The sequence below is a fragment of the Dermacentor silvarum genome, chromosome 1 (genome assembly GCF_013339745.2).
Source record: "Dermacentor silvarum isolate Dsil-2018 chromosome 1, BIME_Dsil_1.4, whole genome shotgun sequence".
NCBI classification, from domain to species: domain Eukaryota; kingdom Metazoa; phylum Arthropoda; class Arachnida; order Ixodida; family Ixodidae; genus Dermacentor; species Dermacentor silvarum.
Genome location: NC_051154.1, coordinates 371,733,565 through 371,761,438, shown reverse-complemented (window position 1 = coordinate 371,761,438; position 27,874 = coordinate 371,733,565).

Here is a 27,874-nt window from a genome sequence, read left to right as displayed (position 1 = left end):
TTTACCTGTGCTAATGGGCAGCTGAGAGATCGATGAGGTAAATACGGATATCGTGGTATTTGTTCATAGTGTGCTCGATTTATCGCTCAACAACGAATCTGACAATAAGGGAGGCTTTGTGGGCCACAACAGGGAATACTGCGGGGAAAATTGCCGAAGTGATTGCATCGGAAACAAAGAAAACCTAATAATATATTATAACAGTGGTTCTTGATAACATGGTGACGCTTCCGATGGCAGCCTGCTGCTGAAGAAGTAAATGAGCGAGGCACAACAGCATTCGCTGAAGTATGCTCATTTACCTTTTTTTTTTCGGTGCTCAACCTCCCTTTATCGGAGCATTCTTAACGTGTGTCCGCGAATACTCACATAATATAAATTATGACAAAAATTCAGGCACTGAGCCTTCGGAATGCGTCAATTGAATGAGAAAAATGTTTTGCGTAATTGTTTAGAAAACCAGCAGAACACGTTGATTATCTGAATGAAGTGGCGCTTGAGAGGACTGTGCCAAAGATTTCACATTGTTAAGTTCCTCATTGCCGGTCGCGATGCTGCTGCTTGTTTCAGATATTGCATTCTTCTCTCCTAACTCTTATACCATTTTCCCGCGCCAGCATAGGGCAGTAGGCATTGGCATTGGTAAGTATACCCGTTAGTCATGTGTTGTTGTTGCTCACCTTAGTGCTTGTTGCGCATACAGACAGTGGGTGATTGGTCATGAATCCGGTGCTTATGTTCGGTGTATAAAAACAAAGGAATGAACGATTTGAAGGCTGGAGCTTAAAAGCAAGATTTTGTGAGAGGGTAAAACTAATAATAGGTAAAAAAAGAAATAAATGAGTAAATGAAAACTATGGTGGGGAGGCGGACGATCAGTTTAGCACGGCAATCGATTAGATTCAATCAGATAACTTTGGATTACCAAGCAAGCATTTCTGTGGCTGAACCCAATAATAGAGGCTCCACGAGATAGGATTACAGGCTTCGACAAATCATTGCCAATATTCCAAAGCGGGATTTCCAGTAGTCTTTTTCTTATTACAGAAAAACGCCTACAAGACAACAAGAAATGGTCTATTGTCTCCGCTTCGCCACAGATTGAGCATAATTGTGAGGGGACCAGACCAGACCTGTGTAAGTAGCAGTTTAGCCTAGGTATACCGCAATGCAGCTTCGTGATGGTCACTTCAATCTTCTGTATTTGGCAAAATCTCTGTGCCAGTGGTATAGAGGATCTGTGTAATCCATAGAGTTAGTAAGAGCATGAGCCTGACACTGCCTAAATAATGACACTCCTGCGAAATCTAGCAGCAGTGACATGAGCAGTCAAATGACCATACGGGAAAATTGAGCCGTTTATCGATGCCTCGGCTAGAGAATCTGCAATTTCATTTATAAGTCTTTATGGCCAGGTACCCAAATTAAACGCACATTTCTCAAGTAACCAGGTAATAATGACTGAAACGTCCTCATTACGCGAGAGTCACGAGAAGTAGTGAAGGATGAGAACAATGATAATGAATCAGTGACTATCACGGCTGAAAATATATGGGCCTAATTTGCGTAGAGCCAGCACCACTGCCATGAATTCGGCTAAAAACATGAGGATAAAATCTGGCAGCCGAAGAGAAAATGACCAATCAAAAATCGGGAAAAATATACATAAACCTGACTTTTCTTCATATTGCGAAGCACCTGTCGCAATAACGATGCTTGTTTGAAGGTTCTGCAGATGATGTTGTAGTAGACCGTCTAGAATACGATGAGGACGTCATTTTGCATTATTAGGAAAAATGTCATCGAATTGAATATCACTGGTAACACACATCTCTCGGGAATCGGAAGTACATAGCAGATGCGCACGTCCAACGGGTCAAGTAACTGTTGTACGAATGTAATTTGCGGAGTATGTGATCGCGACTAGTTTATACCAAAAAACAATGCAGGCCGGGAAATTAATATTGTTGGAGACCGTCGAAGCGATGATTGATAAGTTCTCAAGAACATCTGCACTGTCAAAAGAAGAAACCTGCACGAAATAGGAGGAGCACGGGATTCGAGATAAAGAACAAAATTTGCAACAAATTTAGGAAGCCCTAGACACAGACGTAATAATTCTCTTTCTAAGAGGATCAGATGGCGGGACGTGTAGGCTGGAGCTCCAAAGAAGAGTGCGCAACCAAATTTTAATACAGGGGTGTTACAACGTAAAGCTATTCCAAACTTTTCTATTCCAATTCTGCAATCAGCCTCCACGATCGGTCAAAACATTTTCGGGCCACTCCCAACTTCGCCTGTCTGTCACGCGACGTCATGAAAACCGCGATAGCTCCCCGTCTGATATAGCGTGTACACACTGATTATGCGTGATCAAACAGCACAAAAGAAAAATAATCATTCCTGATTCGTCACCTTTTCCCCATTAGCCCTCTGCTATTGGTCCAATGTTTTCTGGCTACGCACACTTCGCCTGTCTGTCACGCGACCTCACAAAACCGCGAAAACTCACCACGTCAAAGTGACGTGTACGCGAAAAAAATGCATTAATATGCCGAGCAAAACTGAGAATTTTTCTGAATAGCCACAGAATGCCCATTCCGAAAGGAATAGAAGATAGCTGCCCGCCGATCGCTCAGGCCCTTGCTACTCGCACCTGCCGGTGAGCATGTATTTATTTGCGCATGATAAATCTTTTTACGTGGCAAAAAACGTTATCCAACCTTTCGGCCCGTATAGGACATCGCTCTGCCAACTCTTCCTTGCTGAGGATCCGTTTCAGCGGCATTCTGATCCTTCCGTTGCACGCCGCCGCGATTTTAGATCAGTCGCCGCAATATAAGTAATGGAAGCGGACCAATCGGAGACCCCGGCACTGCCCTCTACACCCGGTTATCTATTTTCACTACGCTAGCTCAGCCCTATCGAACTCCTCTCCATTTGAGCGTGCTCCTCGCCTCTTGCCAGCCAATCTGATAAGAAAAATCGCTCAGTGTAGGCAATGTTATTTGTTTTGAAAGCGAACAAAGGTGACCTCCTATAAACGAGAAGAGCGTTTGATTGGGCTGTTCAGACAACGCTGCGGGTCACCGCCCGATGCTTGCATGGGTGGTTACGTAAATTAAACGTAAGGAGTACGGAATAACAACAGATTGGAATAGTTTTACGTTATAAGGCCCCAGGGCGAACGTACATACGATATATAATTAGAAGTGTATCCCTTCTCAATCCTATTTGAAGTTTACTCAGCCTTCGCAAAATGCCAATAGCACGGGTACCTTTTCCAGCCGCATGATCTATGCCATTCCATCTGCCTTGACTAAGCGCTGTCGTCTTCTTCCTCATAACTGCATGTTTCATGGTAGTGGGTTAAATTGTGCCGAGGCTCTACGGGGCTTGCTGCTAGCTTTGAAGCATGCTACCAGTTTGCACGAGCTGTGGAACACTGGAATTGTTGCTCTTATAAACCATCACTCTGCCTCCTCCGGAGGTTTCCCTGGGCGTTCATTCACAGACGGAATCATCTAGCAGCACCGACTGCGGCACCATGGCGAGTACTTCTTTTTCGGACACGGTAGGCGACGCGCGTAACTCGTCTTCAAGTGCGACCCTCAACGAGGAAGGAAATAACTCGACAGCGGTGATCCCGCAGTCTGTCTACCCGAATGCAACAGCAGGAGACGGACCTACCCTTGTGTCACCGTGGACTGCTGCAGAGCATTTGTTGTCGTTCCCAGGTTGCAGCGAGTCGCCTACATCTCTTCGCAAAGAATCCCAGGTGGGCTCTGGTACCCGGTCTGCAAAGTTTGTCCTCTCGGAGAGTCCGATCCAGCGTGCGGCTGACAACGTCACGGCCGCTGAGGCATCCGCGCCCTTACGCCTGCGCAGCGGCGACGTCAAGACAAGAGCCCCCTTCTGTAGGATCTGCTGCTTCCGGCGGCAGCTCTGTGAGCAACAGGGACTCGAGTACCGCGGGCGCGATCCCGGCCCACCGAGCGGCAGCAGCAGCGCGTACAGTCCGGGTGATGTCGTCGTGTGAGTTCGGGCAGCAACGGTGCTGGCGATCTCGACGTCGTCGTGTATACAGTGGTAGGACAACGGGCGCCAGTTTCATTGGATTCGGACATTGTTTCTTTTGATAAAGACACGCTATAAGACTTGTCTCTTCCGGTCCATATACTAATGCGAGGGCTCAATGTGCACATGGATAGCCATGTTCATTCTTCTTCTTCTTCTTCTTCTTTCTGGCGTTTTAGGTGCCAAAACCAGTTCTGATTATGAGGCACGCCGTAGTGGAGGGCTCCGGATTAATTTTGACCACCTGGAGTTGTTTAATGTGCACTATTACCTCCAAGCGCATTTATTAGGCCGCTGGGATTGAGGCAAAGGGTGGAATCGGTTCACTTGGGATGTTTCCGACAGCAGCGCTGCCAAAATGCGAAAAAGAACGCATAAATTACGCGAATAATGGTTGGTGCAAATATAAACATGTACGTTTTAATATCAGTATAACATATTCAAATTTATCATGAATTTTTGTAATTAGTGTCCCAGATTAGTATATTTTAAAGCGATCGAAGCTCGCTTTGCGAACCTTCTCAGAATTTTCTGACCCTGGCTGTGTGCTGCTGTCTTGCCGAATAGCTCTCACTAAAAAAAACAATGTAATTACGTCCGATCGAACAGCAGCCCGAATATACATTCGGACGACGTTCCCGACGTTCCATCGTGCGTGACGCGCGTTGAAGCTCTTCGTCTTGGCGATTCTGTGGTTCCGGCCACCGTTCTACCTCTTGTTTCGTATCCGAAAGGGGATTGGCCACATTTTAACTGCTCGTAGGGCTTTGTTTCTTCTATAGGTTTTTTTTTCTTTTCCAGGGACCGTGAATGCCGGTCTCCGGTCCCGGCCAGGGCTCGCCCTGGTCGGCTAGCCGTCCCACTGAGTCGGTGCCCCTGGAGTGTTTTCTTCGGAACGGAGTCAGTACCTTGCCCGTGGCGCTCGTTCCCACGGATGGTGGTTCCATTCGGCTAACCGAATCAGAAAGGCTCCAGGAGGAGCTGCGCGGTATTACCGAGCACTTCGTTGACATCTCGGAGGTGAGGCGTTTTGGCAAGACAGGCATTCTATGTAAGTCTTCTAATGTTCAGTGCCTTAATGATTTGCTTAACTGCACGAGATTCACTAGCATCGCGGTTCGTTCTTTCGTCCCTCCTCATCTCGCATGCGTGAAAGGCATTGTTCGCGGGGTTCCTACCGATATTACTCCTGAGGCCCTTTTGAAGATGCTCTCTCCGGCTGGTGTTGTCTCTGTTTATAGATGCAATAGGTCGGTGGGTGATAACCGAGTCCCAACTGAGAGCGTCATCGTCTCGTTCGCCGGTTTAACGCGCTCGTCTGAAGTGAAGGCTTGGCCGTATTTATTCCGCGTGGAGACATTGTCACCTAGGCCATTGCAGTGCCGAAACTGCTGGAGATTTGACCACAGTGCTAATGCATGTAGATCTTCAGTGAGATGCTGTAATTGCGGCGGCTCTCACTCTACATCAGCCTGCGACGAAGATGCACCTAGGTGTTGCTTGTGCGATGGATCTCATAGTGCTACAGATAGTAACTGCCGTGCGCGAGGCCATGAGATTCAGGTGCTTGAGATCGCGGAGAAACGTCATTGTTCCCGTGCGGAAGCAATATCAGCAATAAAGGAGCGCGATGTTGGTTACGCGGCAGCTGCTTCCCGTCAGTCAACATCTCTAGAAGCCACAGTTTCGGCCGCTGTAGCCGCAGCCATTGACAAGGCAATGCCAATAGTTATGGAGCGACTGTTTAATACTTTTGCCGAAGGTATAATTGAGATGCTAACTGCCAAATTTAATAGCCTCCTCCAATCGCACTCTGCTGCTGCTGACCCCACCCCATGTAGTACTCCCGCGCGCCATTCAAATGAATCGAACTTTGAAAATCAGGCAGAGGTTGAGTCCGATACCTCAGTTTGTTCTCCGGTCTCAGCAACTGCGGGACCTAGCCACTCATTTGGACACATGAGGCTTGGGACCATCAGCAATAGACGCAAGGGTTCCCCACTTTCTCCCACGAATACTCCTAAATCTAAGCCTAAAAAAGGAAAGAACAATGATCACCACGAGCAGGATGCGTTGCGTTCTGCCGTGGAGTCATCCATTCTAGGATCGTCATAGCATCAGTAAAGGTTCTCCAATGGAATTGCCGCTCTATATCCTCAGGTTACGTTGACCTTCTTTATTTAGTACACAAAATAATACCAGATGTTATTTTACTTCAGGAATCATGGCTTTCGTCACATCAAAGATTTACTATTAATAATTTTCGAACAATTCGTTTAGATCGTCCAGGCCGGGGCGGTGGGCTGCTAATACTAGTTTCATCAAAAATGTATCATAAGGTAACTGTAACTTTTGAACATGTGTGTTCAGACTGCGAAATTTTAGGATTAGATTTTTTGCTGCCAGGTTGCTCTGTGTTTACAGTGGTTAATACGTACTTCCCGAACGGAGTCAAGAACACTGATCACCTGGACTCACTGTTCCGAAACTGTTCAAATGCAACGCTCCTGGCAGGAGATTTTAATTCGCATCATACTTTGTGGGGAATTAAAACGGATGGTTGTGGAAAGAGGTTGTGGAATTGGGTGCATGACAACAATTTTCAATGTCACAATTCAGGACAAATTACCTTTCTACGTGGGCGATTCTCTTCTGCATTAGATCTGACTTTCTCCTCTGCTAACATGTCTATTTCATCTTGGGACACCTTTGACAATGGAACAAGTAGCGATCACTTACCCATCACTTTTGAAATTATGCTTTCACGTCAGGCTCCTATTATACGACAAAGACGACTCATTAATTATACAACTTATAAATCAACTATAAATGCAGGCTTATCAGCGTTGAGTACTTATGATGAACAACGGAGGGCTGACTCTGTCGTATCGCTTTTAAACTCTTCTATTCAGCCTGCTGAGTTTATGGTTATGTCTTGCAGCTCGCCGTCGAAGTCATCATGGTGGAACGATGCGTGCACACGGGATTATAGGTGAAGAAAAGCAGCGTGGAAAAGTCTCCAACATAATCATTCACCGAAAAATTGGATGGACTATAAATTCTATGCAGCTCTATTTAAACGAACTGTGGCGAAAGCTAAAGATGAACAAAAAAATGCCATACATACGTCTTTGTCAAAACGAGAAAGAAGATCGGCACTTTTTAGGTTCTTACGCAACAAAAAAGATGTTCAACAGTCCGTATGGTCATTTTCTGCTGCTCTATCCCCCAAAGACGCGGCGGATTCCCTAAATAATATCGCGAAAGGGCTTGAAGCATGCTTTTCTTCGCTGTGTCCCAGACCGAGGAGGTTCAAAATTTCGACATCTGAATTTGTAGAAGTTACCATGACAGAATTATCCAATGTCATCTTATCTGCACATCAATCGGCTCCTGGACCGGACCGTATCACCATTACTATGATTAAATTATTGTTTAACTCTTTGCCAGATGAGCTCTTGAATATAGTTAACTGTTCACTACAATATACGTGGATTCCGACCTCTTGGAAAATTGCAAAAATTGTGCTTTTGCTTAAAAAAGAAAACCTCGGATATATCTTGGACAACATTCGGCCAATTGCACTTACATCGACTCTAGTCAAAATTGTAGAAAAAGTAATTCATGTCCGGCTCCTTGAATTTACTTCTTCTCGTGGTATTCTGTGCTCGAGACAAATAGGATTTAGGCCTCATTGTTCCATTTGGTCAGCTCACGTTGATTTAGAAAGCCGCATTCGACTCGCAGGACAATCAGGAGATATATCGGCATTGGTAACTTTAGATATTGCAAAAGCATATGACAGTGTCAAACATGCAATTTTAATTTCTCGATTAGTTAGCTGTTCTGTTCCAGACTATTTAGTAGCCTGGATACAAGAGTTCCTTTTCGATAGAGAATTTTTTTGTTTCAAGGATGGGGTGACATCGGATACGTATAAACAGACGAGAGGCGTACCACAGGGATCAGTTCTTTCGCCACTTTTGTTCAATATTTTGTTATCTTCTGTGCCAATCCATCAGGATGTACAACTCTATCTCTATGCTGATGACATTGCATTTTTCTCATCAGCAAGGGATATTAATACGTTATACCAAATTTTGCAATCTTATTTGCCTGAACTCGAGTCCTGGCTGGACGGTCTGTCTTTTTCGCTTAACATAAAGAAATGCGCTCTACTGGTGTTTCCATTGTCAAATCATGTCTCTATTTCTCTTCATTATCGTATTCAGCCGATTCCGCAAGTTCCAACTTTGAAGTACTTAGGGGTAACTTATGATGGTAAGCTAAACTGGCAGCAGCAAATAGAAGCAAATGCTAATAAAGGAGAACGTGCAATGGCATTGTTGCGCCGGTTCAGCAATAAAAACACAGGGATGCGTAGATCTACGTTGCTGATGATTTATAAGCTTTACGTCCGCCCCATCCTAGAATTTGGTTGTGTTCTTTTTTCAGGATGTGCAGCATACAAGCTAAGACCTTTAATTCTACTGGAAAGGCAAGCGCTGCGTCTCTGCCTCGGGCTGCGAAGTTTTGTGGCTAATAATGTTCTTTATCTGGAGTCTGGAATTATTCCGCTTGATTCCAGATTTAAGCAACTTACTGTCCTGACTTTCCTGAAGCTTTATGATACGCCCCTTTCCAATTTGCAACCCGTTTTCATCAATTCACCAGAATCATTTTTCAGAACAGGTTGGCGGCGTTACCGACAGCCACAAGTTATTTTTGTTCAATTGCTGTTATCGAAACTTCAAGTTAGCCTACCATGCCTGATTTCTCCAAAATCTAATTCATTCAAGATAAAACTAACCTTTGATGATATTTTTCCAAAACAGGCAAAACTTCCTGCGCGCATACTTGAACGTCTCCTTCAAGACCATCTTAGTCAATTTCCGTCTCATTTGGTTATTTCTACGGACGCATCACAAAATTTAGAGAAGGCTGGTGTTGGCATCTTTTCGAATCAACTCAACTGGTCTTTTGCTCTCCGTCTCGCTGATTACACTCCAATATTTCTTGCAGAATTTCTGGCAGTTATTCTTGCCATCCGAAAATTGGGTCCACAGAATTCTAAGGTAATAGTTGTTACAGATGCGCTTTCGGTCTGTACACATTTAACTTCCAATAATCAGTCACACCTACTGAGTATATTTTCGACTCTTGCCCCAGAAAATTTATCCGAAGTCCGCTTTGTCTGGGTCCCCGGACATAGTGGAATCTTTTTAAATGAATCAGCTGACACGCTCGCTTCGACATCACTAAATGGTCCGGTCATAAATATTCTTCCTGATTTCTCTTTTATAACAGGAGCTAGATTTAAACGCCTTTTATTGCTGAGTTGCCATGACTCGTCCATACTTTCTTCAGACGATTTTCAACATTTAAAATTTCGGTGGAACACGAGCAAGTGCCTTTCACGCCAATGTGAGGTGACGCTGTCAACTTTCCGCTGCAGAGTTCCCCGCCTAAATTTTTATCTTCATAGATCCGGTTTATCAATCACTGACCTCTGCTCGTTTTGTAATCAACCGGAGACTATTGACCATTTCTTTTTTTCTTGCCACCGCTTCTCCTCCCTCCGTAGAATGTTTCTGTTATTTCCAAGCAGTAATTTGGGTTTGGCACTTACAACGCCAAACATTTTGTCTTTTGGGGCCTGTCAATTAGGCACAAGTCAGGGTTCTATGATCACTGCTGTTCACAAATTTATTGAAGCATCCGGAAGTTACGCTGCTAGGGCACCGACCGTGGGACATGTTATTTTATGTTTATTTTTGTAGTTAGTTTTCTCTTAATTTTTATTTAGTTAATTTATGTATAGGACATCTTAAAATCTGTGTTAAGGAGTTACCAAAATCTTAATTTTGATTATTCACCTTTACCATTTTGTTCGTTGTTAGGTGCATGTTTTATTTTATCCAGTGTGGCCAATCCCCCTCGTGGGTACGAGCCATGTTTTGAGGCAACAAAAACAACAACAACAATATACATTGCTACATGCATATTGCGTGTTTTTTTCTTGACGATGCGCGCGGGCGCCTAGATGAAGAAGACGAACTGCTTAGGGCTCTCGAGCTATCGGCTGATCTGGCCAGCGCTGCAGCTATATTTTGTAAATATACTTGTAAATAGTCTCCTACCCTTAATCCTTCGTTCGCGTAACATTTTGGTGGAGCGTGCCGTTCCCCGTCCTCACCACGGAGCTCCGCAGCGGCCGCACCGTCCAGCTTTCCACCATGGCTCCCGGTGACGACACCTCGTCTGCTGCTCCTACTGCAACTCCAACCACAACGTACGTCACGGTTACCACTCCCCGCGATCCTGGCATATTCTCCGGCCAAATAATGTCGACGTTGATGACTGGCTACGCATGTATGAGCTTGTTAGCCGCAACAACCACTGGGACCCTACCATAATGCTAGCGAATGTCCTCTTCTACTTGGGCGGAACACCTCGTGTCTGGTTCTGGACACACGAGGAGGAGATCTCTAGCTGGGACGCTTTCAAGGAGAAGCTCCGCGACCTCTCTGGAAATACGACCGATGGGTAGCAGGTTGCAAGAAAAGAGCTTGCTACCCGAGTACAGTCTAACCACTGAATCGTATGTCTCGTACATAGAAGACGTGCTAGCTCTTTGCCGGAAAGTCGACGAGAACATGGTCGAAGTTGACAAGGTTGGCCACGTTCTCAAAGGGATCGCGGACTACGCGTTCAACTTGTTGATCTTGAACAATGTGTCTACCATCGACGTCATTGTCAAGTAATGCCGCCGCTTTCAGCTCGCCAAAAGCCGCCGCGTCATTCCACAGTTCTCCCGGCTCCCTAACACGGCTGCGACGTCGTCCTGCGTCGCCCTTACCGCTTCACCCCCCTCCAATGAGACCGTCACGCGTATTGTTCACCGCGAGCTCGAGGCTGCTAGTCCTGCCACGTTCCATCCGTGCCCACTTGACCCCACCATTGACCAACCAGCCCCAGCGATCTCCCTCATTCAGAAGGTTGTGCGGCAAGAGTTTGCCAACCTCGGTTTTCCTGCTGCCTGCTCCATCTCCCGACCTGACGCCCGACTGGTGCCGACAGCTGCGCCTCGCAGCGATCTGTATTCCCCTCCCAGATACCGCAACCCTACAGAGTGGAGAACTCCGGACGACAAGCCCATTTGCTTTCGTTGCCACCGCATTGGCCACGTCGCTCGCCACTGCCGCAACTCCTGGACATCGCCGTATTCGAGCTACTTTTCCCCGTCTCCTCGCCCATATGCCGACCCTCGCCGCTACTCGCCTCGCCGTATGCCTTCTAGCTCTCGCGTATCCGTCGATGACAGTCGTCCCACTCGCTCGCCGTCACCTCAGCGCCATCGGTCCCCGTCGCCCCAGCCACGCCGCTATTCGTCGCCGACCAATTATGGACCCTCCCGGACGGAAAACTAGACCATGCAGCTCCTGGGGGTAGCGCTGCATTATCTTTGTCGTGTCAAAATTCTCCACTGACGCTCCCAACGCACCAGAACTTACTTCATGTCCACGTCGGCGGTGTCCCTTTGACGGCGTTAGTAGATACTGGAGCCCAGGTGTCTATAATGAGTAATAACCTCCGTCGTCGACTGAAGAAGGTCCTCACGCCTGCTACTAGCCGAGCCGTACGCGTCGCCGATGGCAGCACTGTTGCCGTCACTGGAATGAGTACTTCCCAGATAAGTATCGCCCACCGCCACGTTCCAGTTCTTTTTACAGTGCTGACCAATTGTCCTCATGACCTAATCCTTGGACTAGATTTCTTACGGCGCATTCAGCTTTGATCTACTGTTCTACCGGTACCCTTTGCCTCGAACTTCCTCTACTCGCGCATATTCGGGCTGAACAGCCGAACAACTTTAGTACGACCGCCTTCGTCCGCCTGCCGCCTAAAACCTTGACTTTCGTCGATTTGCTTTCATCTTTCCCTGTGCCCGATGGTGATTACGTCGCTTCACCTGTTCGTGATGTCCTTTTGATGCGCGATATCACTGTGCTCCACTCCGTTGTAACCGTCGCCGATAACCGGACATGCCTCCCCGTCGTAAATTTTGCCCTAACAAAGCAAGTTCTACCACAAGGCATATCGGCTGCAACGCTGCGTGCTGTAGGAGATGACCACGTCACTGTGTTTTCAGTGGACGGCTGCTCCGATTCTTCACCCTTTCCGCAGGATGCTATTTGCCTTGACGCAACCTTTAGTCCCATGATGGCTGCGGACATATTGCCTGAACAAGCAGCAGCTTTGTGTCGCCTTTTGGTTTTTTACCAAGACATCTTCGACCTCAACAATCGACAATTGGGCCAGACTTCAATTGTTAAGCATCACATAAATACTGGTGATGCCAGTCCTATTCATCGTCGGCCATATCGAGTTTCTGTTTCAGAGCGCAAAGTTATTCAAGATGAAGTGCATAAGATGCTTGCCAAAGGCATTGTTGAACCCTCGTCGAGTCCTTGGGCGTCACCCGTTGTGCTTGTTAAAAAGAAAGATGGCACATGGCGCTTCTACGTCGATTATCATCATCTAAACCGAATAAGCAAAAAAGATGTCTACCCCTTGCCTCGCATTGACGACGCCCTCGATTGTCTCCACGGTGCCAACTACTTCTCATCAATAGACCTTCGGTCTGGTTATTGGCAAATTTCTGTGGATGAAAGGGACCGAGAGGAGACCGCGTTTGTCACCCCTGATGGTCTATATAAATTCAAAGTTATGCCATTTGGTCTATACAACGTCCCAGCCACATTCGACTGCATGACGGACTCTTTGCTCCAGGGGTTCAAATGGTCAACATGCCTTTGCTACCTAGACGATGTTCTCGTATTTTCGCCTACGTTTGAGACACACCTTGAGCGCTTATCAGCAGTTCTTCAAGTCTTCCGCGAGGCTGGGCTCCAACTTAATTCCTCGAAGTGTCACTTCGGTCATCGGCAGATTACAGTGCTGGGCCACCTCGTCGACGCATCCGGTATTCAATCAGACCCGGAGAAAATTCGTGCTGTCACGTCTTTTCCTGTACCTCAGTCTGTGAAAGACGTACGAAGTTTTGTAGGACTCTGCTCCTACTTCCGACGATTCGTTCAAGACTTGCAGCGATTGCCCGACCACTTACTGATCTTCTGAAGAAGGACGTGCCGTTTACGTGGGGTCCCGCTCAAACTGCCGCGTTTGCCCGCATGACCAACATTCTCACCACGCCGCCTATTCTGGCCCACCTTTACCCGTCCTGCCCTACAGAGGTCCGTACCGATGCCAGTGGTCCCGGTATAGGAGCCGTCTTAGCACAATGCCAACAGGGACACGATCGTGTTATCGCCTACGCTAGCCGCCTCCTCAAAGCAGCGTAGCGCAACTATTCGATTACAGACCGCGAATACCTGGCCCTCGTCTGGGCGGTTTCTAAATTCCGGCCGTACTTGTATGGCACGCATTTCTAGGTAATAACGGACCACCACGCGCTCTGTTGGCTTTCCTCACTCAAGGATCCTACCGGCTGGCTTGGTCGCTGGGCTCTGCGGCTACAAGAATATTCCTATGCGGTAGTCTACAAGTCGGGCCGCCTACATCAAGACGCAGACTGCTTATCACGCTATCCAGTGGACGAACCACCCGCCGACCCTGACACCGATGCCGACGCTTGCGTTTTCTCGGTTTCTCAGCTGCCACAAGTCGCCGACGAGCAACGCCGTGATGCCACCTTGCACGCCATCATTGATCGTTTGGAATCTTCGCCTTCTGCTTCGTCCCTTCATTTGTTTGTTCTCCGCGATGGTCTATTATACCGCCACAACGTCCGCCCCGACGGTCCTGCCCTACTCCTCGTCATTCCTCGGCATCTCCGGTCAGCCGTCCTCCAAGAACTTCACGACTTACCAACGGCAGGTCACCTAGGCGTCTCCCGCACCTACGACCGGATTCGCCGACACTTCTTTTGGCCAGGCCTTGCCCGCTCCGTACGGAAATACGTTGTGGCGTATGATAAATGCCTGCGCCGAAAAACACGATCGACGCTCCCTGCCGGGTGCCTTCAACCGCTCGACATTCCTTCGGAGCCGTTCTTTCGCGTTGGCTTGGACTTATTTGGCCCTTTCCCTCTATCAACGTCTGGCAACAAGTGGGTCGCTGTGGCGACAGATTGCGCCACGCGCTACGCCATCACCAGAGCCCTTCCAACAAGCTGCGCCACAGATGTCGCCGATTTTCTTTTACGCTACGTGATTCTGCAGCATGGAGCTCCACGCCAACTACTCACTGACCGTGGTCGGACTTTCCTTTCTAAACTCATCGCCGACATCCTGCAGTCCTGCTCAACCAGACACAAGCTGACTAAGTCTTACCATCCACAGACGAATGGTCTCACGGAGCGTTTCAATCGAACTCTGACAGACATGCTTGCAAAGTACGTCTCGTCTGACCATACTGGATGGGACATTGTCCTACCGTATGTCACATTTGCTTATGACTCTTCGCGTCACGACACTGCCGGCTATTCCCCGTTCTTTCTGTTGTTTGGCCGAGAAGCCACATTGCCACTGGACACATCCCTTCCATCCGCAGCAGCAGAGACCAGCGAATATACACTTGACGCCATCACCAGGGCAGCCCAAGCTCGCGAAATTGCCCGCGCTCGCCTCCTGACCTCCCAAGAGAACCAACGGCGTTTGTACGATCGACATCACAGAGACGTTCACTTTTCGCCTGGATCCCTCGTACTCCTGTGGTCACCGACTCGTCACGTTGGCCTGTCTGAAAAACTCCTGTCTCGGTACACCGGCCCATATCGAGTGCTGCGTGCCGTGACTCCAGTTACGTATGAAATCGCCCCAGTCAGTACCAGTGCCTCGTCTGCCCCGCCTTCCACTGACGTTGTGCATGTAGCATGCCTAAAACCGTACAACCCTCCTGTTCCCGCTGATATTTAGACGCACCGAGACGGTGCTTCCGCCGCCGGGGATTACGCTACATGCATATTGCGTGTTTTTTCTTGACGATGCGCGCGGGCGCCTAGACGAAGACGAGGAACTCCTCTGGGCTCTCGAGCTATCGACTGATCTGGCCAGCGCTGCAGCTATCTTTTGTAAATATACTTGTAAATAGTGTCCTGTACTTAATGCTTCGTTCGCGTAAAAATATGTTTATTTTCCCTACCATGGGGAAAATAGGTGTTTTTGTATGTTACGGCAGATGCTTTCTTTTTTTAAGGAACTATGCAGTCAATATTTAATGTAATACATAAACAGAAAGCAAAATCAATGCACTTTTCACGCATAAAAGTTTTATTAACTATATGTCACGGGAATTCACAAGTACACTGGAGAGACAATATATACAGGCTGCTGCTACCAGAGAATGGCTCACAGCATCTCACGAGGCTTGTCCCGTCTTCTTCCTCTTCGCCTAGCACAACGGTCCTTTAATGGCAGGCTCATACACAATGCCTCGTAACATCACCCCCGGAGGAATGAGCGCCGTCACGGCCCCTTCTAAAGGTAGTCAGCACTGCTGGTGTAGTAGGGTTTTAGCCGCGACACATGGACAACATCAGCAGCAGACGTAAAAGAAGACGGGCGATGTTGGATCGGAGTGATGCGGTAGTCAACGTCGTTGAGCTTGCGGAGAACATTGTAGGGTCCTGTGTACCGAGGGAGGAGCTTCTCGCACAGGCCTTGGCGTCGAGACGGCGTCCAGAGTAGGACCAGAGATTCAGGTCGGACCAGGTTGACAAGTCGGAAGATCAGGGGCAATCATCGAGGTAATTACGTCGGGGAGTGGACTTGCCGGACCGCTTGCGAGAAAGGACGAACAAGTGTCGGCATCTAGTGCCGCGACGTCGCATTCATCAAGCGCAGACACGTTGGCCACTGAGATGCCCTGCGGGAGAGCTTGGGTCAGGTTGCTGACGGCCGACGCGCTGACGGCGAACGGGACTGGGGACCTCGGGGCGACGGGGAACGGCTGTGCGGCGTAGGGGTGGCATCGACGTTGTACGGCTCAAAAGGCTGGAAGCGGCGGTAGCTGTCAGTGTTGTGTGGCTGGTATGGCTGAACGGGCTGAAAACGGCGGTAGTTGTCGGTGCGACTACCAGTGTCATCCCGCGTTAACGGCGACACCCAACGGTTGTTGCAATGGCGCGTGACGTGACCGATACGGCGGCAGTGGGAGCAAATCGGCCGATCATCTGCCGTCCGCCATTCAGTCGGATTACGAGAGCGCGGATAAAACCGTTGTTCCTGGGGCAGTGATCTCGGGTGAGTCGGCGACCTAGGGCGAAAGTCAGTTGTCCGAGACTGAGCAACGGTGCAGACGGCGAAACCCAAGTTGACAAGTTCCTCTCGCACAATGGACTGGCCCAGGGAAACGGCCGGGACGTGAAAATCGCCGTGGCCGTTGTTGGGGAGAGCAGGAGCAATTGCTTCGATTTCCTGACGAACGATTCGTGTAATTTCCGATGGTGGCGACGACTGCAGACCAGAGGCCTCTCCGTCTTCGCATGATGACGTCGGAGCGGTGTTCGGTAGCCGAGAGAATGACCTCGCAATACGCCGACTATTGGCCTGCTCAAAACGCCGGCATTCTTCAATAATTGCATCGATGGTCGCACAATTTCGGCACAGTAATAGGTGGAACGCATCGTCTGTGATTCCCTTTAGTACATGACCGACCTTGTCCGACTCCGTCATGTCCATGTCGACTTTACGGCAAAGAGCCCAGGCACCAATTTCCAAGTCATCAGTTTGGAGGATTTTAAATGACTCGGCCTATCACCCATACCACGTTAACCTGCACCAATGCTTGGAAGCGAAGGACTAGCAGAATCGTCTAGATTTTTCGAATTGGATCCTCACAAAATCCGATGAATCACCGAACTTTCTTAGCAACGTCATCTGAACAGATGAAGCCAATTTTTGCAGAAATGGCCAGGTAAATCTGCATAATGCACACTATTGGAGTGACTCCAATCCACACTGGGTAAAGCGCACTCGGCACAAGTACAAGTGGTCGTTCAATGTGTGGTGTGGAATTTACGACGGTGGTGTAATTGGTCCCATATTCTTCGACCAGACACTGACTGGACAGCGTTACGTGGACGAAATCCTTGAAGGGACGGTGGATGGGTTTTGCAGCGAAGTCCCGCTGTCACGTCTTCCACTTCTGTGGTATCAGCGATACGGGGCGCCAGCACACAGCAGCAGCCGAGCACGAAACTGGCTAAATGTAACTTTTCACACACAATGGATTGGAAGGCACGGGCCAGTCCATTGGCCGGCTAGGTCACCTGATCTCTCTCCACTAGATTTCTTTCTGTGGGGTTACGTAAAAGATCGTGTTTACGTGACTGAGACGAAGACGTCAGATGAGCTCAAGGCAAGGATAACGGATGTCTGCAGCAGAATCTCACCCTCGGTCATCAAAAAAGCCACTGAAGATGTGATAAAGCGAGCTCAGTACTGCGTGGCTGCAGAAGGGGACCTATTCGAACACGTCCTGTGAGCGGTAGTTAGTGTTCAACGGCGCTTACGAATGCACCGATAATAAAGCAACCCTGAAATCGGACTTTTTCCTTTGTTTTTGGCTCACGTCCCGATTGCCAAATGGGAACATTAGGCAGTGGAACATTACTTAATTGAACTCCTTGCTTTGTACTATTACTTTGTACTCCTTTTTCCTTTTTGCTAATTTCCTGTACCCTCCCCTCACGCAATACTCCTTCGGGAGCCTGTGAGGTAACTGAATAAATAAATGAATAAATAAAAGCTATACACTTTAACATAGCAGCATATTCTAGCAAGCAGAGCCATGAAACCTCCTTCCAGACAGCACATAGCCATATGTGTAGGCTATATGTAAAATGTTGCAACTTCAATGCTGCCATGTTTTTTTTTATTTTCAGCTTGCATTATCTTTGGGATTGACACACAAAAACGGTTAGGCACTCACAAGAAATCGCGATTAGTTCCCAAAGAAAGCTATACACTTTAACATAGCAGCATATTCTAGCAAGCAGAGCCATGAAACCTCCTTCCAGACAGCACATAGCCATATGTGTAGGCTATATGTAAAATGTTGCAACTTCAATGCTGCCATCTTTTTTTTATTTTCAGCTTGCATTATCTTTGGGATTGACCCACAAAAACGGTTAGGCACTCACAAGAAATCGCGATTAGTTCCCAAAGAAAGCTATACACTTTAACATAGCAGCATATTCTAGCAAGCAGAGCCATGAAACCTCCTTCCAGACAGCACATAGCCATATTTGTAGGCTATATGTAAAATGTTGCAACAGCAATGCTGTCATGTTCTTTCTTGGATTTTCAGCTTGCACTATCTTTGAGATAGGCCCACGAAAACAGTTAGGCACTCACAAGAAATCGTGATTAGTTCCCAAAGAAAGCTATACACTTTAACATAGCAGCATATTCTAGCAAGCAGAGCCATGAAACCTCCTTCCAGACAGCACATAGCCATATTTGTAGGCTATATGTAAAATGTTGCAACAGCAATGCTGTCATGTTCTTTCTTGGATTTTCAGCTTGCACTATCTTTGAGATAGGCCCACGAAAACAGTTAGGCACTCACAAGAAATCGTGATTAGTTCCCAAAAAAAGCTATACACTTTAACATAGCAGCATATTCTAGCAAGCAGAGCCATGAAACTTCCTTCCAGACAGCACATAGCCATATGTGTAGGCTATATGTAAAATGTTGCAACTGCAATGCTGCCATGTTATTTTTTGGATTTTCAGCTTGCACTATCTTTGGGATCGACCTACAAAAACGGTTAGGCAATCACAAGAAATCACGATTAGTTCCCAAAGAAAGCTATACACTTTAACATAGCAGCATATTCTAGCAAGCAGAGCCATGAAACCTCCTTCCAGACAGCACATAGCCATATGTGTAGGCTATATGTAAAATGTTGCAACTGCAATGCTGTCATGTTCTTTCTTGGATTTTCAGCTTGCACTATCTTTGAGATAGGCCCACGAAAACAGTTAGGCACTCACAAGAAATCGTGATTAGTTCCCAAAAAAAGCTATACACTTTAACATAGCAGCATATTCTAGCAAGCAGAGCCATGAAACCTCTTTCCAGACAGCACATAGCCATATGTGTAGGCTATATGTAAAATGTTGCAACTGCAATGCTGTCATGTTCTTGGATTTTCAGCTTGCACTATCTTTGGGATCGGCCTACAAAAACGGTTAGGCAATCACAAGAAATCGCGATTAGTTCCCAAAGAAAGCTATACACTTTAACATAGCAGCATATTCTAGCAAGCAGAGCCATGAAACCTCCTTCCAGACAGCACATAGCCATATGTGTAGGCTATATGTAAAATGTTGCAACTGCAATGCTGTCATGTTCTTTCTTGGATTTTCAGCTTGCACTATCTTTGGGATCGGTCTACAAAAACGGTTAGGCAATCTCAAGAAATCGCGATTAGTTCCCAAAGAAAGCTATACACTTTAACATAGCACCATATTCTAGCAAGCAGAGCCATGAAACCTCCTTCCAGACAGCACATAGCCATATGTGTAGGCTATATGTAAAATGTTGCAACTTCAATGCTGCCATGTTCTTTCTTGGATTTTCAGCTTGCACTATCTTTGAGATAGGCCCACGAAAACAGTTAGGCACTCACAAGAAATCGTGATTAGTTCCCAAAGAAAGCTATACACTTTAACATAGCAGCATATTCTAGCAAGCAGAGCCATGAAACCTCCTTCCAGACAGCACATAGCCATATTTGTAGGCTATATGTAAAATGTTGCAACAGCAATGCTGTCATGTTCTTTCTTGGATTTTCAGCTTGCACTATCTTTGAGATAGGCCCACGAAAACAGTTAGGCACTCACAAGAAATCGTGATTAGTTCCCAAAAAAAGCTATACACTTTAACATAGCAGCATATTCTAGCAAGCAGAGCCATGAAACTTCCTTCCAGACAGCACATAGCCATATGTGTAGGCTATATGTAAAATGTTGCAACTGCAATGCTGCCATGTTATTTTTTGGATTTTCAGCTTGCACTATCTTTGGGATCGACCTACAAAAACGGTTAGGCAATCACAAGAAATCACGATTAGTTCCCAAAGAAAGCTATACACTTTAACATAGCAGCATATTCTAGCAAGCAGAGCCATGAAACCTCCTTCCAGACAGCACATAGCCATATGTGTAGGCTATATGTAAAATGTTGCAACTGCAATGCTGTCATGTTCTTTCTTGGATTTTCAGCTTGCACTATCTTTGAGATAGGCCCACGAAAACAGTTAGGCACTCACAAGAAATCGTGATTAGTTCCCAAAGAAAGCTATACACTTTAACATAGCAGCATATTCTAGCAAGCAGAGCCATGAAACCTCCTTCCAGACAGCACATAGCCATATTTGTAGGCTATATGTAAAATGTTGCAACATGCAATGCTGTCATGTTCTTTCTTGGATTTTCAGCTTGCACTATCTTTGAGATAGGCCCACGAAAACAGTTAGGCACTCACAAGAAATCGTGATTAGTTCCCAAAAAAAGCTATACACTTTAACATAGCAGCATATTCTAGCAAGCAGAGCCATGAAACCTCCTTCCAGACAGCACATAGCCATATGTGTAGGCTATATGTAAAATGTTGCAACTGCAATGCTGCCATGTTATTTTTGGATTTTCAGCTTGCACTATCTTTGGGATCGGCCTACAAAAACGGTTAGGCAATCACAAGAAATCGCGATTAGTTCCCAAAGAAAGCTATACACTTTAACATAGCAGCATATTCTAGCAAGCAGAGCCATGAAACCTCCTTCCAGACAGCACATAGCCATATGTGTAGGCTATATGTAAAATGTTGCAACTGCAATGCTGTCATGTTCTTTCTTGGATTTTCAGCTTGCACTATCTTTGAGATAGGCCCACGAAAACAGTTAGGCACTCACAAGAAATCGTGATTAGTTCCCAAAAAAAGCTATACACTTTAACATAGCAGCATATTCTAGCAAGCAGAGCCATGAAACCTCCTTCCAGACAGCACATAGCCATATGTGTAGGCTATATGTAAAATGTTGCAACTGCAATGCTGTCATGTTCTTGGATTTTCAGCTTGCACTATCTTTGGGATCGGCCTACAAAAACGGTTAGGCAATCACAAGAAATCGCGATTAGTTCCCAAAGAAAGCTATACACTTTAACATAGCAGCATATTCTAGCAAGCAGAGCCATGAAACCTCCTTCCAGACAGCACATAGCCATATGTGTAGGCTATATGTAAAATGTTGCAACTGCAATGCTGTCATGTTCTTTCTTGGATTTTCAGCTTGCACTATCTTTGGGATCGGCCTACAAAAACGGTTAGGCAATCACAAGAAATCGCGATTAGTTCCCAAAGAAAGCTATACACTTTAACATAGCACCATATTCTAGCAAGCAGAGCCATGAAACCTCCTTCCAGACAGCACATAGCCATATGTGTAGGCTATATGTAAAATGTTGCAACTTCAATGCTGCCATGTTTTTTTTTATTTTCAGCTTGCATTATCATTGGGATAGGCCCACGAAAACAGTTAGGCACTCACAAGAAATCGTGATTAGTTCCCAAAAAAAGCTATACACTTTAACATAGCAGCATATTCTAGCAAGCAGAGCCATGAAACCTCCTTCCAGACAGCACATAGCCATATGTGTAGGCTATATGTAAAATGTTGGAACTGCAATGCTGTCATGTTCTTTCTTGGATTTTCAGCTTGCACTATCTTTGAGATAGGCCCACGAAAACAGTTAGGCACTCACAAGAAATCGCGATTAGTTCCCAAAGAAAGCTATACACTTTAACATAGCAGCATATTCTAGCAAGCAGAGCCATGAAACCTCCTTCCAGACAGCACATAGCCATATGTGTAGGCTATATGTAAAATGTTGCAACTGCAATGCTGTCATGTTCTTTCTTGGATTTTCAGCTTGCACTATCTTTGGGATCGGCCTACAAAAACGGTTAGGCAATCACAAGAAATCGCGATTAGTTCCCAAAGAAAGCTATACACTTTAACATAGCAGCATATTCTAGCAAGCAGAGCCATGAAACCTCCTTCCAGACAGCACATAGCCATATGTGTAGGCTATATGTAAAATGTTGCAACTGCAATGCTGTCATGTTTTTTTTTTATTTTCAGCTTGCATTATTTTGGGATTGACCCACAAAAACGGTTAGGCACTCACAAGAAATCGCGATTAGTTCCCAAAGAAAGCTATACACTTTAACATAGCAGCATATTCTAGCAAGCAGAGCCATGAAACCTCCTTCCAGACAGCACATAGCCATATGTGTAGGCTATATGTAAAATGTTGCAACTGCAATGCTGTCATGTTCTTTCTTGGATTTTCAGCTTGCACTATCTTTGAGATAGGCCCACGAAAACAGTTAGGCACTCACAAGAAATTGCGATTAGTTCCCAAAGAAAGCTATACACTTTAACATAGCAGCATATTCTAGCAAGCAGAGCCATGAAACCTCCTTCCAGACAGCACATAGCCATATGTGTAGGCTATATGTAAAATGTTGCAACTGCAATGCTGTCATGTTCTTTCTTGGATTTTCAGCTTGCACTATCTTTGGGATTGACCCACACAAACGGTTAGGCACTCACAAGAAATTGCGATTAGTTCGCAAAGAAAGCCATGAAACCTCCTTCCAGACAGCACATAGCCATATGTGTAGGCTATATGTAAAATGTTGCAACTTCAATGCTGCCATGTTTTTTTTTATTTTCAGCTTGCATTATCTTTGGGATTGACCCACAAAAACGGTTAGGCACTCACAAGAAATCGCGATTAGTTCCCAAAGAAAGCTATACACTTTAACATAGCAGCATATTCTAGCAAGCAGAGCCATGAAACCTCCTTCCAGACAGCACATAGCCATATGTGTAGGCTATATGTAAAATGTTGCAACTGCAATGCTGTCATGTTCTTTCTTGGATTTTCAGCTTGCACTATCTTTGAGATAGGCCCTACAAAAACGGTTAGGCACTCACAAGAAATCGCGATTAGTTCCCAAAGAAAGCTATACACTTTAACATAGCAGCATATTCTAGCAAGCAGAGCCATGAAACCTCCTTCCAGACAGCACATAGCCATATGTGTAGGCTATATGTAAAATGTTGCAACTGCAATGCTGTCATGTTCTTTCTTGGATTTTCAGCTTGCACTATCTTTGGGATCGGCCTACAAAAACGGTTAGGCAATCACAAGAAATCGCGATTAGTTCCCAAAGAAAGCTATACACTTTAACATAGCAGCATATTCTAGCAAGCAGAGCCATGAAACCTCCTTCCAGACAGCACATAGCCATATGTGTAGGCTATATGTAAAATGTTGCAACTGCAATGCTGTCATGTTCTTTCTTGGATTTTCAGCTTGCACTATCTTTGAGATAGGCCCACGAAAACAGTTAGGCACTCACAAGAAATCGTGATTAGTTCCCAAAAAAAGCTATACACTTTAACATAGCAGCATATTCTAGCAAGCAGAGCCATGAAACCTCCTTCCAGACAGCACATAGCCATATGTGTAGGCTATATGTAAAATGTTGCAACTGCAATGCTGTCATGTTCTTTCTTGGATTTTCAGCTTGCACTATCTTTGAGATAGGCCCACAAAAACGGTTAGGCACTCACAAGAAATCGCGATTAGTTCCCAAAGAAAGCTATACACTTTAACATAGCAGCATATTCTAGCAAGCAGAGCCATGAAACCTCCTTCCAGACAGCACATAGCCATATGTGTAGGCTATATGTAAAATGTTGCAACTGCAATGCTGTCATGTTCTTTCTTGGATTTTCAGCTTGCACTATCTTTGGGATCGGCCTACAAAAACGGTTAGGCAATCACAAGAAATCGCGATTAGTTCCCAAAGAAAGCTATACACTTTAACATAGCAGCATATTCTAGCAAGCAGAGCCATGAAACCTCCTTCCAGACAGCACATAGCCATATGTGTAGGCTATATGTAAAATGTTGCAACTGCAATGCTGTCATGTTCTTTCTTGGATTTTCAGCTTGCACTATCTTTGAGATAGGCCCACGAAAACAGTTAGGCACTCACAAGAAATCGTGATTAGTTCCCAAAAAAAGCTATACACTTTAACATAGCAGCATATTCTAGCAAGCAGAGCCATGAAACCTCCTTCCAGACAGCACATAGCCATATGTGTAGGCTATATGTAAAATGTTGCAACTGCAATGCTGTCATGTTCTTTCTTGGATTTTCAGCTTGCACTATCTTTGGGATAGGCCCACGAAAACGGTTAGGCACTCACAAGAAATCGCGATTAGTTCCCAAAGAAAGCTATACACTTTAACATAGCAGCATATTCTAGCAAGCAGAGCCATGAAACCTCCTTCCAGACAGCACATAGCCATATGTGTAGGCTATATGTAAAATGTTGCAACTGCAATGCTGTCATGTTCTTTCTTGGATTTTCAGCTTGCACTATCTTTGGGATCGGCCTACAAAAACGGTTAGGCACTCACAAGAAATCGCGATTAGTTCCCAAAGAAAGCTATACACTTTAACATAGCAGCATATTCTAGCAAGCAGAGCCATGAAACCTCCTTCCAGACAGCACATAGCCATATGTGTAGGCTATATGTAAAATGTTGCAACTGCAATGCTGTCATGTTCTTTCTTGGATTTTCAGCTTGCACTATCTTTGAGATAGGCCCACGAAAAACGGTTAGGCACTCACAAGAAATCGCGATTAGTTCCCAAAGAAAGCTATACACTTTAACATAGCAGCATATTCTAGCAAGCAGAGCCATGAAACCTCCTTCCAGACAGCACATAGCCATATGTGTAGGCTATATGTAAAATGTTGCAACTGCAATGCTGTCATGTTCTTTCTTGGATTTTCAGCTTGCACTATCTTTGGGATCGGCCTACAAAAACGGTTAGGCACTCACAAGAAATCGCGATTAGTTCCCAAAGAAAGCTATACACTTTAACATAGCAGCATATTCTAGCAAGCAGAGCCATGAAACCTCCTTCCAGACAGCACATAGCCATATGTGTAGGCTATATGTAAAATGTTGCAACTGCAATGCTGTCATGTTCTTTCTTGGATTTTCAGCTTGCACTATCTTTGAGATAGGCCCACGAAAACAGTTAGGCACTCACAAGAAATCGTGATTAGTTCCCAAAGAAAGCTATACACTTTAACATAGCAGCATATTCTAGCAAGCAGAGCCATGAAACCTCCTTCCAGACAGCACATAGCCATATGTGTAGGCTATATGTAAAATGTTGCAACTGCAATGCTGTCATGTTCTTTCTTGGATTTTCAGCTTGCACTATCTTTGGGATCGGCCTACAAAAACGGTTAGGCACTCACAAGAAATCGCGATTAGTTCCCAAAGAAAGCTATACACTTTAACATAGCAGCATATTCTAGCAAGCAGAGCCATGAAACCTCCTTCCAGACAGCACATAGCCATATGTGTAGGCTATATGTAAAATGTTGCAACTGCAATGCTGTCATGTTCTTTCTTGGATTTTCAGCTTGCACTATCTTTGGGATCGGCCTACAAAAACGGTTAGGCAATCACAAGAAATCGCGATTAGTTCCCAAAGAAAGCTATACACTTTAACATAGCAGCATATTCTAGCAAGCAGAGCCATGAAACCTCCTTCCAGACAGCACATAGCCATATGTGTAGGCTATATGTAAAATGTTGCAACTGCAATGCTGTCATGTTCTTTCTTGGATTTTCAGCTTGCACTATCTTTGGGATAGGCCCACGAAAACAGGTTAGGCACTCACAAGAAATCGTGATTAGTTCCCAAAGAAAGCTATACACTTTAACATAGCAGCATATTCTAGCAAGCAGAGCCATGAAACCTCCTTCCAGACAGCACATAGCCATATGTGTAGGCTATATGTAAAATGTTGCAACTGCAATGCTGTCATGTTCTTTCTTGGATTTTCAGCTTGCACTATCTTTGAGATAGGCCCACGAAAACAGGTTAGGCACTCACAAGAAATCGCGATTAGTTCCCAAAGAAAGCTATACACTTTAACATAGCAGCATATTCTAGCAAGCAGAGCCATGAAACCTCCTTCCAGACAGCACATAGCCATATGTGTAGGCTATATGTAAAATGTTGCAACTGCAATGCTGTCATGTTCTTTCTTGGATTTTCAGCTTGCACTATCTTTGGGATCGGCCTACAAAAACGGTTAGGCAATCACAAGAAATCGCGATTAGTTCCCAAAGAAAGCTATACACTTTAACATAGCAGCATATTCTAGCAAGCAGAGCCATGAAACCTCCTTCCAGACAGCACATAGCCATATGTGTAGGCTATATGTAAAATGTTGCAACTGCAATGCTGTCATGTTCTTTCTTGGATTTTCAGCTTGCACTATCTTTGGGATAGGCCCACAAAAACGGTTAGGCACTCACAAGAAATCGCGATTAGTTCCCAAAGAAAGCTATACACTTTAACATAGCAGCATATTCTAGCAAGCAGAGCCATGAAACCTCCTTCCAGACAGCACATAGCCATATGTGTAGGCTATATGTAAAATGTTGCAACTGCAATGCTGTCATGTTCTTTCTTGGATTTTCAGCTTGCACTATCTTTGAGATAGGCCCACGAAAACAGTTAGGCACTCACAAGAAATCGTGATTAGTTCCCAAAAAAAGCTATACACTTTAACATAGCAGCATATTCTAGCAAGCAGAGCCATGAAACCTCCTTCCAGACAGCACATAGCCATATGTGTAGGCTATATGTAAAATGTTGCAACTGCAATGCTGTCATGTTCTTTCTTGGATTTTCAGCTTGCACTATCTTTGGGATCGGCCTACAAAAACGGTTAGGCACTCACAAGAAATCGCGATTAGTTCCCAAAGAAAGCTATACACTTTAACATAGCAGCATATTCTAGCAAGCAGAGCCATGAAACCTCCTTCCAGACAGCACATAGCCATATGTGTAGGCTATATGTAAAATGTTGCAACTGCAATGCTGTCATGTTCTTTCTTGGATTTTCAGCTTGCACTATCTTTGGGATAGGCCCTACAAAAACGGTTAGGCACTCACAAGAAATCGCGATTAGTTCCCAAAGAAAGCTATACACTTTAACATAGCAGCATATTCTAGCAAGCAGAGCCATGAAACCTCCTTCCAGACAGCACATAGCCATATGTGTAGGCTATATGTAAAATGTTGCAACTGCAATGCTGTCATGTTCTTTCTTGGATTTTCAGCTTGCACTATCTTTGGGATAGGCCCACAAAACGGTTAGGCACTCACAAGAAATCGCGATTAGTTCCCAAAGAAAGCTATACACTTTAACATAGCAGCATATTCTAGCAAGCAGAGCCATGAAACCTCCTTCCAGACAGCACATAGCCATATGTGTAGGCTATATGTAAAATGTTGCAACTGCAATGCTGTCATGTTCTTTCTTGGATTTTCAGCTTGCACTATCTTTGAGATAGGCCCACGAAAACGGTTAGGCACTCACAAGAAATTCGCGATTAGTTCCCAAAGAAAGCTATACACTTTAACATAGCAGCATATTCTAGCAAGCAGAGCCATGAAACCTCCTTCCAGACAGCACATAGCCATATGTGTAGGCTATATGTAAAATGTTGCAACTGCAATGCTGTCATGTTCTTTCTTGGATTTTCAGCTTGCACTATCTTTGGGATCGGCCTACAAAAACGGTTAGGCAATCACAAGAAATCGCGATTAGTTCCCAAAGAAAGCTATACACTTTAACATAGCA